This window comes from Coenobita brevimanus, chromosome 110 (genome assembly GCF_032717465.1).
Source record: "Coenobita brevimanus isolate Jiangsu-jjx chromosome 110, ASM3271746v2, whole genome shotgun sequence".
In the NCBI taxonomy this organism is placed as follows: Eukaryota; Metazoa; Arthropoda; class Malacostraca; order Decapoda; family Coenobitidae; genus Coenobita; species Coenobita brevimanus.
This window is the reverse complement of record NC_137063.1, coordinates 2,293,300-2,308,050: the sequence shown is the minus strand read 5'-3', so window position 1 is coordinate 2,308,050 and position 14,751 is coordinate 2,293,300. Positions and strand designations below refer to the sequence as shown.

The 14,751-nt window shown below is 44.7% G+C and overlaps 1 pseudogene; it reads left to right on the top strand.

The window, feature by feature from the left end:
• Positions 1-1,333: 1,333 nt before the first annotated feature.
• On the top strand, positions 1,334-1,451 carry LOC145417651 (5S ribosomal RNA; annotated as a pseudogene).
• Positions 1,452-14,751: the final 13,300 nt, after the last annotated feature.

The window sequence follows — 14,751 nt, the reverse complement described above, 5'->3', positions numbered from 1 at the left end:
TCAGTGCGAAACCACACACACACACACACACGAAAATAAGTAAGCTGTATATCCACTCACTTGATGTAGTGCTGCCTACTTCTTCCTTAGCCTTTATCATTCTTTTTCTGTGCCTGCCCTCCTCTCTTCCTATTTCTCCCATCTTTCCTATCACTTCTTATTGCTTTTCTTACCTTTACAGGTGGCTTTACATTGAGTGACAAGCCAAATGATTTCATATAAGCCAAGAAACCATTGACAACGCTGGGTGGTAACCATATAACCAAGCCATACGGCCTCCCTACGTGTCAACAAGTGGGGTGATGGAGGGTTAGTGCCCCTTTCCATAAAACAAATAACTCAAAGTCAAATGGCCACCCCTTAGGGAATTATGGCGTCTGGCAATAGATAGATAGATAAATAGATAGAGAACGTATGATATTGAATAAAAAATGAATGTGACGCAGAAAAACAGTGACCTTTTTCGTTATCCTCATCAGCCACACCAGTTACCAATATAATTACCTAACTATCTATCCACCTGTCTGTCTATCTATCTATCTATCTATATCTACAAGTGAGCCGGAAGGGGGAAGGGAGCAGTTGTCCCGAGTTTTTAGCGTGGGACAAACGTTTTTCCTTCTTTTCCTCTCAGTATCTCTTCGTGAACTCCTCTCAAATGTTACGTAGCACTAACAAGACATCAGAGTTCAAAGTAATGCTACGCTATGTTACTCTTCACAAAAACATGATGGAATAATTTGTCCACCTGAAATAAATGAGGATGATATGATAGTTCTCACGACAGCCCTTATTTATCTGGTCCAGAATTTCAAGATAAATGCGAGGGTGACAAAGATGTAGCATTCACTGTAGTTGGTTTGCATGGGGGTACAATGTTTTTTTCTTTTTTCTTTTTTTTTCTTTTTTTTTTTACTGTTGTGGTGAATTGTGTGCCTCTCATTCGAAGCCAAAGTATTTAGAATAAGTACCATTTTAAGCGATAGTTATATTAATCACAGAACTCGATAATATGGAGGGGTGATGTTCGCAGCGAGCTTGTGACTAGCTTGGCCGCCATGTTGAAACGCCACACTCGTCGCCTCCACCATGGTAGTTTGCCGTTTCTGTTTCGCTGTTGCCTCTGTTAACTGCGCAGTGAGCCATGGTACTGTATTTTCCAGATTCATCGGCTGATTTCAAAAGGCGCGGGCGTCAGGCGTGGTGCATAAACATGGCTGCCACTACATCAGCGCCGCCCTGGGCCCCTGGCGGCGGACACACAAACTACGCGGCGCTACCCATGAGAAAACTCCTTCATATTACAGAGCGTCAGTGTTATTAATAATTATGCTACTTTATTTAGTCACGTTGAGTACACCGCTTCCCGTCCGATCAGCGAAGTTAAGCAACGTTGGGTCTGGTTAGTACTTGGATGGGTGACCGCCTGGGAACACCAGATGCTGTTGGTATCCCTACGTGTCAAGTGGGGTTGGTGGAGGATTAGTGCCCCTCCCTGTAAAACAATTAACTCTAAGCCCTTGACCACCCCGTTTGGGATACATGGCGTCTGGCAATGGATGGATGGGATGGATTTAGTCGACTCAAAATGGTGACAAAACATCTAGGAAATGTAACTCCAGTATAACCAGCACGTATGAATGTGGTTTGTGAATAGTAATAATCATATCAGTGGCTCATTAGTTTACTAAAAAATTGTTTTTTAAGTATATATAGCGAATTTTGGTGATTTGAGAGTTGGTTGTGATTAACGAAACTGGATTGTGGCGACTGAACACTATATAGAAATTATAATTTGTTATGGTAGTATCGCACTATTTAAGAAGTTTTAGTCAATTAAACATGTAAAATCTATTTTCTTATTTATTTAATTTATTTACGTATTTATTATTACTGTGAGTGAACTGGAGGGGACGGAATCTTTTCCAATCTGTAAGTGGCAAACGCTTTCTGTAGTACTGATTAAACACTCCTCTCCATAAACATCCCATCCCTAAAAATTTTGCCATTGCCACAGAAGACAACATCCCCGCTAAGTATGCAGATTCGTTGGGTGGGAGAGAGAGGAGGTTGGAGAATAAATTCTGTAATTCCTCTAACGTTTCGGGCTACACACAACCCATTTTCATTTTTTTTTTTTTTTGAGGGGGTGAGGGTTCTTTCAGAGCGTTTCTTTCCATCTAGTTCAGTCTCGCAACGACTAAGCATTTATTTATTAATTTATTATTATTTTTTTTATGTGTCCGACTGGGCATAGGCTTCACAGCCTGCTCTCAAGGCCCAGTAGTCCTCCTACATACCATACATTTCTCTACATGTCACCACTTCGGCGTTAACACCCACCGTCCATATTGAATACATGCTAGGGCTGTCTCATACAGGACTGGTGTACTGGTATTAGCGGGGGTATATTTACATGTCGGCGAGTCATCTGGCAGATCAGTAAAGTCTGCTTTTATGAAATTCAAATCCTTAAACTGTTCCCTGCTCCAGCAGGGATTTGAACCTGGGTCCGGTAAGACTGCAGGCCGTCTCTCTACCGATTGAGTCAAAGTAAAAGTGAAAGAAGTACAGTCAGAAAGAGATTAAGGTCAAACATTAGGGTGGATTTACACTTACTGCATGAACGTTCGGTGCGATATCCTGCCGTCAGCATCATTCACTGGAGGATACGGTGTTTTTTTTTCTTTTCCTTTGTTTTTTTTTTTTTTTTTTTTTTTTTACTGCTGCGATGAATTGTTTGCCTCTCATTCGAAGCCAAAGTATTTATAAATAATATCAGAATAACTACCATTTTAAGCGATAGTTATATTAATCACTGAACTCGATAATATGGAGGGGTGATGTCCGCACCGAGGGTGTGACTAGCTTGGCCCCCATGTTGAAACGCCACACTCGTCGCCTCCACCATGGTAGTTTGCTGTTTCTGTTTCGCTGTTGCTTCTATAAACTGCGCAGTGGGCCATGGTACTGTATTTTCCGGAGTCATCGGCTGATTCCGAAAGGCACGGGCGCCAGGCGTGGTGCATAAACATGACTGCCACCTAGGTCAAGAGAACTGCCACTACATCAGCGCCGCCCTGGGCCCCTGGCGACGGGCACACAAACTTTGCGGCGCTACCTGTGATAAAACCCCCTCCATATTACAGAGCGTCATTGTTATTAATAATTATGATTTAGCCATGTGGAGAGAATGGAGAGTGAGAGACTGACGAGGAGAGTGTATGTGAATGAGGTGGAGGGGAGGAGAGTGAGGGGGAGGCCGAGGATGAGATGGAGGGATGGAGTGGAGAAGTATATGAGAGAGGGGGGTGTGAGTTGGGACCAGAGCAGTGAAATAGCGGGGGACAGGGTGTCGTGGAGGCGATTTGTCTGTGGTCACCCCGTACGGGATTAAGGTGTCTGGCAACAGATAGGTAGATAGATTTCGTCGACTCAAAATGGCAGGTGACAAAACATCTAAATATAACTCCAGCATAACCTTATAGGTATAACTGTGGTTTGTGAAAGTTAACAATCATATCTGAAATGCGTGGCTTGCAAATCAGTGCCCCTGGAGACGATGTGAGATATGAACAACGTAGTGCCCCCAGAAACACAGTGAGAAACAGTGTAGTGCCCCAGAAACACACCGACTCCCCTACCCAGACCTCACGGAGTAGCCACACCCACACTAGGGGATCCAATACGACAACGGCATAAGCCAGCCCGGGCCGTGCGCTCTTATCACACTCAGCCGTCCCACCTCCACCATAGCAGACGGAGGACATTACCTTCGGAAAGTAGGACTGCCGAATCAGACTGGGGTGGAACTGATATTTCAGTTTTCGTCAGCGCCCCTCTGGAGACGGCCGATTGCCGCTCCCGCCTTCATCAGTCGGCCAAGCGTCACACTGAAGGTGTTTCTGCTATTGCCGCTCATCTCTTCTGCCCCAGGAGACGGCCGATTGCCGCTCCACACTCCTGCCGAAGGAGACGGCTGATTGCCGCTCTGGAAGCGCCGCCCCTGAGACGGCCTATTGCCGCTCAACCCTCCTGCCGAAGGAGACGGCCAATTGCCACTCCGGAGGTACTGCCCCTGAGACGGCCGATTGCCGCTCCTTCTTCCTGCCGAAGGAGACGGCTGATTGCCGCTCTGGAAGCACTGCCCCCGAGACGGCCTACTGCCGCTCACTCCTCCTGCCCAAGGAGACGGCCGATTGCCGCTCTAGAGGTGCTGCCCCCGAGACGGCCGATTGCCGCTCTGGAGGTGCTGCCCCCGAGACGGCCGATTGCCGCTCCCCCCTCCTGCAGAAGAGACGAGCCCACGGCCTCTGGAGAGACGACCAGAGGTGTGCTGACTCCCCCACACAGCCACGGCCTATTGCCGGGCCCCACGGCCTATTGCCGGGCCCCACGGCCAGACAGAGGTGCCGACATCGCCCCTGCGTGAGAGACGCCCGGCTCCCCAGCACCAGAGGGACCCCGCGAGGCCTAATGGCCTCCCCTGGCCTCCGGTCCTTACGCCTGGCCCTAGAGAAGACTCACCTGTCGGGCCTCAGCACGAGACGGTGCCGCAGCCCCCACCTGACGGCTCCCCTTGATTTTGGGGACCGCAGCCCTCGCCTCCTCGGGCCCTCCCCAGGACTCCCGGGCGCAACCTCTCCACGCCCAAGAGACGGCGACGGACCTCCACCTCTGGGCGAGACAGGAGCCAGAGACTCCTAGACCTGTTCGGCCCCAGCCCTGAGGGCCACACCCCTAATCCCAGCCCGGAGACTACGGGCCTGTGCGCCACGTGCAGCCCTGGACGAGAGAGGACGCCCCTGCGAGCCGTTCCGTGTACTCTCGGTACACCTTTCCCTGGCGGTGCCCCTAGCCCGGCTAAATAGACGCCGGCGTGTCTCCCCGCCGCCCCCACGACACGAGTGAATATATATCGTGTGCTATTGCCCCATGACTAGTGACGGAAATTACATTAAGTGTGACGTTGCCCTAGAAAACAGGTTACAGTGACATAGTGACTAAATGCATGTCCAGTAGCAGGGCGAGTAAAATCACGGGCGAGTAAGGATGAGAACAGAGTGAATCCCGAGAACTCTGACTCATAAGTGACGCCCTCATAAGAAACCTGTAAGAACTCTTCCCCTGAGGAAGTCACTGTAGTGAAAGTATACATATGTCCCTTGCTGTCAGAAAACCATAGAAAGTGAGAATAATATCCGTCCCTTTGTATTACCGTAAATACAGTGAATATCCAGTGCCCCGCTATTCCCTCTCTCCCTACAACATCTCCTCCCCATAACTAACGTAATATAAACGAGTGATAGATCAAATGTCACAGCCCTTTTTCTATCAAGTGATACCAAGAGTAAATTAGAAAGACGTATCCTTTCCCAATATTACTATAACTCTGTTCCGCCTCGTCACGAGTCTTCCCCTCCCATCCCCGTGTGAACTCCCCCTCCCGCGCTTTCACTCGCATCCGTGTTCCCTGTACATCTGTTCACTAGACTTTCTGTATTGGCAACCGTAGTGGTTAAGTCAGTATCCTGCGAGATACTAATATCCTAAGTAAGGTTTTATTTCTGTGTCACTATTCGTGTTGTAATATTTGTATTTTGTCTTGTGTCTGACTGTGGGAATATACGTGTAAAAGGTTATTGCCTAGAGTTTTTGTGTCCTGCCTCTTTCATTGCACTAAACTCTGGTCACGAAAGAGGACCCCGCTACACGTTAGGTGTTTTAGGACCGAGGAGTCGGGCCTTTTCACCTAGCATTACAATATTAGTGGCTCATTGGTTTACTAAAAAATTTATTTTGCTTATATATAGAGAATTTTTATGATACAAAATACTAGGTGATTAAAGAAACTGGATTGTGGAGACTGAACAGTACATAGAATTTAAAATTTGTTATGGTAGTGTCGCACTATTTAAGAAGTATTTAGTCAATTAAACATGAAAACTCTATTTTCTTATTTATTTAATTTATTTAGGTAAGTATTTATTGTTACTGTGAGTGAACTGGAGGGGACGGAATCTTTTCCAATCTGTAAGTGGCAAACGCTTTCTCTAGTACTGATTAAACACCCTTCTCCGTAAACATCCCATCCCTAAAAATTTTGCCATTGCCACAGAAGACAACATCCCCGCTAAGTATGCAGATTCGCTGGGTGGGAGAGAGAGCGTTTGGAAAATAAATTCTGTAATTCCTCTAACGTTTCGGGTTACACAACCCTTTTTTTTTTTTTTTTTTTTTTTTTTTGAGGGGGTGAGGGTTCTTTCAGAGCATTTCTTTCCATCTAGTTCAGTCTCGCAACGACTAAGCATTTATTTATTAATTTATTATTTTTTTTGTGTCCGACTGGGCATAGGCTTCACAGCCTGCTCTCAAGGCCCAGTAGTCCTCCTACATACCATACATTTCTCTCCATGTCACCACTTCGGCGCTAACACCCACCGTCCATATTGAATACATGCTAGGGCTGTCTCATACAGGACTGGTGTACTGGTATTAGCGGGGGTATATTTACATGTCGGCGAGTCATCTGGTAGATCAGTAAAGTTTGCTTTTATGAAATTCAAATCCTTAAACTGTTCCCTGCTCCAGCAGGGATTTGAACCTGGGTCCGGTAAGACTGCAGGCCGTCTCTCTACCGATTGAGCCAAAGTAAAAGTGAAAGGAGTACAGTCAGAAAGAGATTAAGGTCAAACATTAGGGTGGATTTACACTTACTGCATGAACGTTCGGTGCGATATCCTGCCGTCAGCATCATTCACTGGAGGATACGGTTTTTTTTTTTTTTTTTTTTTTTTTTTTACTGCTGCGATGAATTGTTTGCCTCTCATTCGAAGCCAAAGTATTTATAAATAATATCAGAATAACTACCATTTTAAGCGATAGTTATATTAATCACTGAACTCGATAATATGGAGGGGCGATGTCCGCACCGAGGGTGTGACTAGCTTGGCCCCCATGTTGAAACGCCACACTCGTCGCCTCCACCATGGTAGTTTGCTGTTTCTGTTTCGCTGTTGCTTCTGTAAGCTGCGCAGTGGGCCCTGGTACTGTATTTTCCGGAGTCATCGGCTGATTCCGAAAGGCACGGGCGCCAGGCGTGGTGCATAAACATGACTGCCGCTACATCAGCGCCGCCCTGGGCCCCTGGCGGCGGGCACACACTCTACGCGGCGCTACCTGTGAGAAAACTTCGTATTACAGAGCATCAGTGTTATCAATAATTATGTTACTTTATTTAGTCGACTCAAAATGGCGGGTGACAAAACCTAAGTCTACTAATACCAAGTCAGTCCACTTTCCGTCAGCGCGCAGGGTGGCATGGCTTGTGTGACGTCAGCTGCCTTAAGTAACAGAAAATGTATAAAAGGGCAGACTCAAATTAAACATTTATGATAAGGGAAAATTAAGAATGGGAAGTGCAGACTCGTTTAACTTTATAACAGTAGGTTTCCTCACACCCCTACACCTTTCAGTCCCTTCTCTCATTTCTCCGGACTGAAAATGTGTCATGGTCCGATGAGTGTGGCAAACATTCACTCACCATCATGGTCAGGAGTCAACTGAACACTGGGGTTTCCTACCAGAGCCAGTCGACGTCACTCCGATGCTCCGCCCACCTGCGCGAGCATGGAGCTGTTTTAGAAGGAAGTGATCCGACTTTTTTAAGGACAAAACATCTAGGAAATATAACTCCAGCGTAACCTTACAGTTACAATTGTGGTTTGTGAATATTAACATTCAGATCAGTGGCTCATTAATTTACAAAAAATATGTTTTGCTTATATTTGGAGAATTATGGTAATATGTAACTGGGTGTGGTGATTAGCGAAACTGGATTGCTGAGGCTGAACACTACATAGTACTTACAGTTTGTTATGGTAGTAGGGCACTAATTAGGAAGTTTTGATCAATAAACTTGTAAACTCTATTACCTTTTTTACTTGCATATTTATTTTTACGGTGAGTGAATTGGAGGGGATCCTTTCTATGCTATACGTCGCGAACGCTTGGTGTTGTACTAATTTACATCCCCCTCTCCGTATTAGCCCTTTCCTAAAAATTTTGCCCTAGACGATGATAATAATAATAATAATAATAACTAGAATTCTAACTTTCTTACGGACAGTCACTAGTCACCTCCTACTGTTTCTTAGTGACCTTTACCCCATTTTTTTTTCATCAGCAATGGTCCATGCCTTCAGATTCCGTGCACAGTCTCCCGTTCTTCTGGAATCGTCGCGAGTCTCTGAGGCCGAAATATTAATAATTAGTTACGTATTCTTAATGAGTAGTCACAATAAGAACTTTTTATTTATTTATTTGTGAGGGCATTAGGCCAAATAAGTATACAGACACATAATCAAGACAAAAGGGCACTCGCATTGCACATGGCAGCCAGTCTAAGGGGCCAAACGTGGAGGCAGCATACAGTAAAAAGCTCTAAGATCGGCTAGACGCACCTCCTCTCCACTGACAGACTAGGTGGCATCCCCTCACCCAGGTCGGCCACACGGAGAAGATCGTACAAGGTGTGATAGGTCGAAACTCCGAACTGGTACGACCGGGTGTGGGCGCAGAGTGTGAGGACTGAGGAGGTGACGGTGAACTTCAGGAGGTTGGTATGCGAGGGACGGTACCGTACTGGTTGACTGTGATGGGAGGGGCAGGGAGGGTGAGGGATGGGTGGATTAGATTGGTCTAGAGAGTTGCGGGAAGATGTCTGATGGCTTCTGGAGGGACAGGCAAGGCTCCCAGAGGTGGCTTGACTGAGGGCCTTCTGCGTGTACCTATGACGCTGTGGGAGTAGACATTCATTCATTCATTCATTCATTCGGCTCCCAGGTAGGCATTAGCCTGTCAGGTGGATCAGCCGTCTCCAGTTGGTTCTCTCAAAGGCCTCTTGATTTCTCAATGCTTCGATGTTATCCATACCTCGTCTGTCCAACAGTTCCTCCACACCATCTCTCCATCTTTTCCGAGGTCTTCCGACTGATCTTCTGCCATCAGGTCTCCAATTCCATCTCTCCTTCACTATTCTTGACTCGTCCATCCTCTCAACATGTCCTAGCCATCTCAGTTGTGAATTTTCGATTACTTTTCTCACCGATGTTACTCCAACCATTTCTCTTATTGTTTCATTCCTGATTCTGTCTCTCCTTGTTTTGTCCACTATTGCTCTCAGTGGTCTCATTTCTGCTGCTTGAACTCTGCTCCAGTCTCGGGTTGTCAGAGTCCAGCTCTCAGATGCGTATGTGAGTATAGGTGTTAAAATAGACTGGAATATAGTTCTCTTTGCCTCCAGTGGTACATATCTGTCTTTGAGTATTGGATATAGAGAGCATACACATCTGCTATATTTAGTTATCCTTTCGGTGATCTCTCTCTTATTCTTATCTCCCTCCTTCGTAAAAATACACCCCAGATATTTTACAAGTTCTACTTCTTTGACCTGATCGCCCCCAACTACTATATCATCCGCGTCATCATTTTGCTTTTTCACAGTGAGTATTTCTGTTTTGTTTATGTTTATTGTTACTCCTGCTTCTTCAAAACATTCCCTCCAGCACTCCAAAGCTCTTGTTAGTTGTGGCCGGCTATTACTCCAACATGCGATGTCGTCTGCGTAGGCCAATATATCCCCTTGCTCTTCATTTCCAAACCTTTCCTTGAATCTTTTAATTATCATGTCCATATAAGCAATAAACAGTAATGGGGATAGTACACTCCCTTGTTTCACCCCAGTTTCCACTTCAAACCAAGTATCTTTTTCATACTCCGTTCGAACCTTACATTGATGAGGGTCATATGTACTCTTAATGGCCCTCTTCAATCTCCCAGTGATTCCATATTCCTCTACAAGACACCTCCAAAGCTTTTTCCTAGGAATTGAGTCAAAAGCCTTTGACAGGTCAATAAAGGCAACATATAGGTCCTTGTTATACTCCCAGCATTTTTCCATCACCATTCTGAGTACAAATACCGGGTCCGACGTGCTTCTGTCCTTCCTGTACCCAAACTGCTCTTCTCCTAGTCTGTCTTCAATTATAGATCTTGCTCTTTTCTCTATAATTCTTTCGTAGAGTTTAGCTATGTGGTTTATAAGCGATATGCCTCTGTAATTATTACACAGTCCCGAATCACCCTTTCCTTTAAATATGGGCACTATGATGGTTTTGCCCCAATCCGGTGGAATTTTTCCATTTACCCATGCTTCATTGACCACTCTTAACACTGTTTCTTTTAGTCGATTACTTCCATTCTTGATCAATTCAATAGGTATTCCATCGCTGCCTGGTGATTTATCGTTCTTCATCTTTATCAAAGAGTCCTCGAGTTCTCTCATTGTTATTAAGTCATCAATTTCGTCCTGTGCTTCATACTCTGCACCCAATCCATCTCTGTACTCCTCAAGATCTACTGTCTCTCTGTTTAGTAGTCTCTTAAAGTAGTTTTGCCATCGTTCATTGATTTTGTCCTCGTCTGTGATTATATTACCATCGTCATCTTTCAAGCTGTAGATCATTGTTTTGTCTTTACGGTATGATTTTGCCAGTCCAAATATTTTCTTTTTATTTCCTCTGACATCTTCCTCTAAAGCTTCTCGTAAGTCTTTCCAAACATTTCTTTTTGCTTGTGTCTTTATGTTCTCAGCTTCATTTCTTGCCTCTATATACTCAAGTCTTGTCTCTGGGTTTTTATGTTTCAGCCACTTCCTCAATTTCTTCACTTTATTCTTCACTGCCAACTTAACTTCTTCCGTCCACCACGGTGTATGTCGTTTTCTGCTTCCTCCTACCATTTTTACTCCTAACTCTTCTTCTGCAATTCTTCTTATAATGTTTTCTAATTCGACCCAAGTTTGGATCTCGTCATCCCTATTTTCAAGTTGTTCATCAATTTTGTTCATATAAGTTTCCCTTGTCACTTCATTTCTAAGTGGTTCAACATTTATCATCTTTCTCTTCTGTTTTTGTTTCACTTTACTCCTGTTTATAGTTAGGTCCCCGACAAGTAATCTATGGTCAGAATTTAAAGAGTCTCCAGGAAGAACTTTAACATTGCGAAATATCCGTTTATCTGATGTTATAAAGTAGTCTATGATGGATTTTTGGTCAAATTGTCCAGTTACCGTATTCCACCTATATCGTGTGAATTGATGCTCTTCTTTGTGTTCAAAGTAGCCATTCATGATTTTGAGATTAGTTCTAACACACAAGTCGATCAGATTTTCGCCTTCAGTATTCCTGGTTTCTTCACCAAATGGACCGATAATATTTTCTATTCCTTCTCTCTCTTTTCCCACTCGGGCGTTGAAGTCTCCCATAAGTATTGTTGTATGATTTGGTCTGAGGTCACAGTTATCTTCAAGAAGTTCCATATATTCCCGTTTTTCATCTTCGGAGTGTCCTTGTTGTGGGGCATAGACCTGGTATATGATATGTTTCATATTTTTTATATTCAAGGTACAGTACATTAACCTTTCATTTACAAGTTTGACTTCTTGTACATGTGGTGATAGAGCTGGTCCTACTATCATAGCTACGCCATGATTCCTTCTTCCTTCTTCCACACCACTATACATTAATACAAATCCTCCCCCCAGATCTTTTCCCTTTTCTTTTCCATGATGTCTTGTCTCTGCTAAACCTATCAGGTCTATTTTTCGTTCTTTCATTAGTTCGATTAGTTCTTCTTCTTTGTCTGTGTAAGTACATACATTAAGTGTGGCAATTCTAATTTTTGTTTGAGTATTCCGGTTCAGGTCCCTTAAACGTTTCCGAGGTCGACATTGATCGGTCCGTCCAGATTCCGAGGCTGATCCATGAGTTTCACGAGCATATTTGTTGTAACTGTCGGCTAGCTAGGCCTGTCACAGTCCACCGCTGTCGTTAGCGTTACCCAGGGGGCACCTAGGTCAGATGACCTGGAGGTGACAGTCGGAATTGCCCCCCAGGAGTAGACAACGACACTCAAATCTCTCCAAGGAAATGAAGGGAAGTTTTGGTTCAAGTGGCCTGTATGTGGGATGGAGTTACTATGGCATTTTGAGGAGAGATTTCAAGTACTGTAGGAAAAATACAAATTCGAACAGGTAATATACTTGTAATATACAGGTACCACGATAATGATAATAATAATAATTCAGATAGTTTCGTCTGCCTGAGGGCCAAACGGGTGCCTGACTGAAAGACTGTGGTGAAAGGGAATTTGATGTTATTATACGATAATTAATTAGGCTGACTTACAAAAATGTTCATAAATAAATAAATGAAACGCATGAAATGAGGGATAAACATGGCCATTGCTCTGTGGTTTGTCTGCATTAAGGTACGGTTTTTTTTTTCTTTGCTGAAGCGGTGAACCGGGTGCCTCTCATTCGAAGCTAATATAGAACTACTGTTAAAGAGAATAAGTACCATTTTAAGCGATCGAGATATATTAACACACATGCAACTTTATTTCCTCAAAATCGCCGAGAAAAAAAGCATCTACGATACATAACGGCATGTGAAAATTTGCATTATAAGTGGCTCCTTTAATTTTATACGAAAAAATTTCCAATATGTTTGGATACTTTTTTTTTGGACTGTACACAGTAATGGTGGTCATGGCATTAACGAAAGTGGATTGTGGAGGCTGAACACTACATGGTACTTATAACTTTTTATGGTAGTATTCCACTAATTAGAAGTTTTAGTCAATACCTTTAAGTCTTTCACTTGTTTTATTTAAATATTTATTTTCAAACTGAATGGATTAGACGAGGCGGGATCTTTACCAGTCGACGCTTTTTGTAGTACAATTCAAATCTCCATATTTATCTTTATCCAAAACATTTGTCCAAGTTAATAATACTAATACTACTGATAATAATAATAATAATAATAATAATAAATAACTGTAGTAGTGGTAGTAGTAGTAACAACAAAGAATAATAGGACAATGATATTTTTTCCCTCTAAGGCATCACCTGCGACGGAATACCAAATTAGTGATCATTTACCGAATCGGCATTTTAATTGGAAAATGTTATAATCTTTACAACCACAAGGGCTCATACACACCTAATTATCTGACATTCTGACCTTTACCTGTGACCTTTACTTTTGACCCCTACCAGTGACCTTTACCCTTTGACCTTTACCAGTGTCCTTTGCCTGTGACCTTTACCTTTGACCTTTACCTGTGCCTTACCTTTGACCTTTACCTGTGACCTTTACCTTTGACCTTGCCCTGTGACCTTTACCTTTGATTATTTTCGAGGATCAAGCAGTTCATCCTTCCCTGATCCTCCATATCATCACCAAATTTCTGCTAAACCGGGTCAACACTTTAAATTGACCTTGACCTTGATCAGTGACCTTTGACCCCCCTTTTTGACCCAGATCTGATCACTTGATTCCTATGTTGGTCCTTGATTAGTATGTGATTTGTGGAGGGGGTGTAGAGGAGGGGGTGGTGGAGGGGTGAAGGGGAGGAGGGTGGTGGGTGTGGAGGGGAAGGGGTGGTGGAGGGGGTAGAGGGGAAGAGGTGGTTGAGGGGGTGGAGGGGAAGGGGTGGTGGAGGAGGTGGAGTGGAAGGGGTGATGGGGAGGGAGTGAAGGGGAGGGGTGGTGGAGAGGGACTGAGGGGGAAGGGTGGTGGAGAGAGTGAAGGGAAGGGGTGGTGGGAATGGGGTGGAGGGGAGGGGTAAGTGACTGGGAGGGAGGTGGCGGGGGGGGGGAGCAAGGACGCTGGAAGGAGACAGGCGTTGAGTGAAGGAGCGTGATGAAGGAACCTGCAGTGTGGAAGTGAAGGAGAGGGAAGGCACGGCTGGGGGTCAGAGGCAGAAGATGTACTGGAGTCAGCAGTGAATGCAGCGAGGAGTCTGAGGTTAGCTGGGGAGGTACTGGGGGCAGGTATAAAAGTGGTATTGGTACTGGGGGCAGGTATTGAAGTGGTATGGGTATTGGGGGCAGGTATAGAAGTGGTATGGGTACAGGGGGCAGGTATAGAAGTGGTACTGGTACTAGGGGCAGGTATAGAAGTGGTATTGGTACTGGGGGCAGGTATAGAAGTGGTATGGGTACTGGGGGCAGGTACAGAAGTGATACTGGTTGACTGTGCTGAGCGGGGCAGGGAGGGTGAGGGTCATGGCTGGGAAGGGTGGATCAAATTGGGTTAGAAAGTTGCAGAAAGTTGTGTGATAGTTTCTGAAGGGGCAGGCAAGGCTCCCCACTACCTCCCCAGCCAACAGCATCAAAATCACTAAGTCTGAAGACTGATTATTACACTCCCCACTCAATAAGTACATAAAAAAAAAAAAAAAAAAATAGCTAGAGTTCTCTTTGTTTAAAGATATCTCCCTCCTGTAGAGGGGCCATACATTAGCGCTGTTAGTGTTGTTACCTTCAGCCAGGGGCATCTCCTGGTGGGCTAACGCCATCCACCAGGGTCCGTTGGTGAGCCACCTAGCTACCGACCAACGAAATCCAACTGCCCACCATACCGCTCGCTGGGCTTGGCGTGCCGTCGCCAGGGTCCGTTCGTTCTTTTGAAGATTTCCTCCACCTTTAGTGGAAGCCGGGCCATACATCAGTCCGGCACGGTTCGTTCGTTCGTTCGCTTAAAGATTTCCACCACCTATAATGGACCAGGATGATAACTCTTTTGAATGGTGTCACTACACACAAGGCACTGGAATTAACTTGTTTTTGTCCTACTGTTAAACTGCTCTGATGCTACTTCTCACTCTGTAGGAAACATCTCT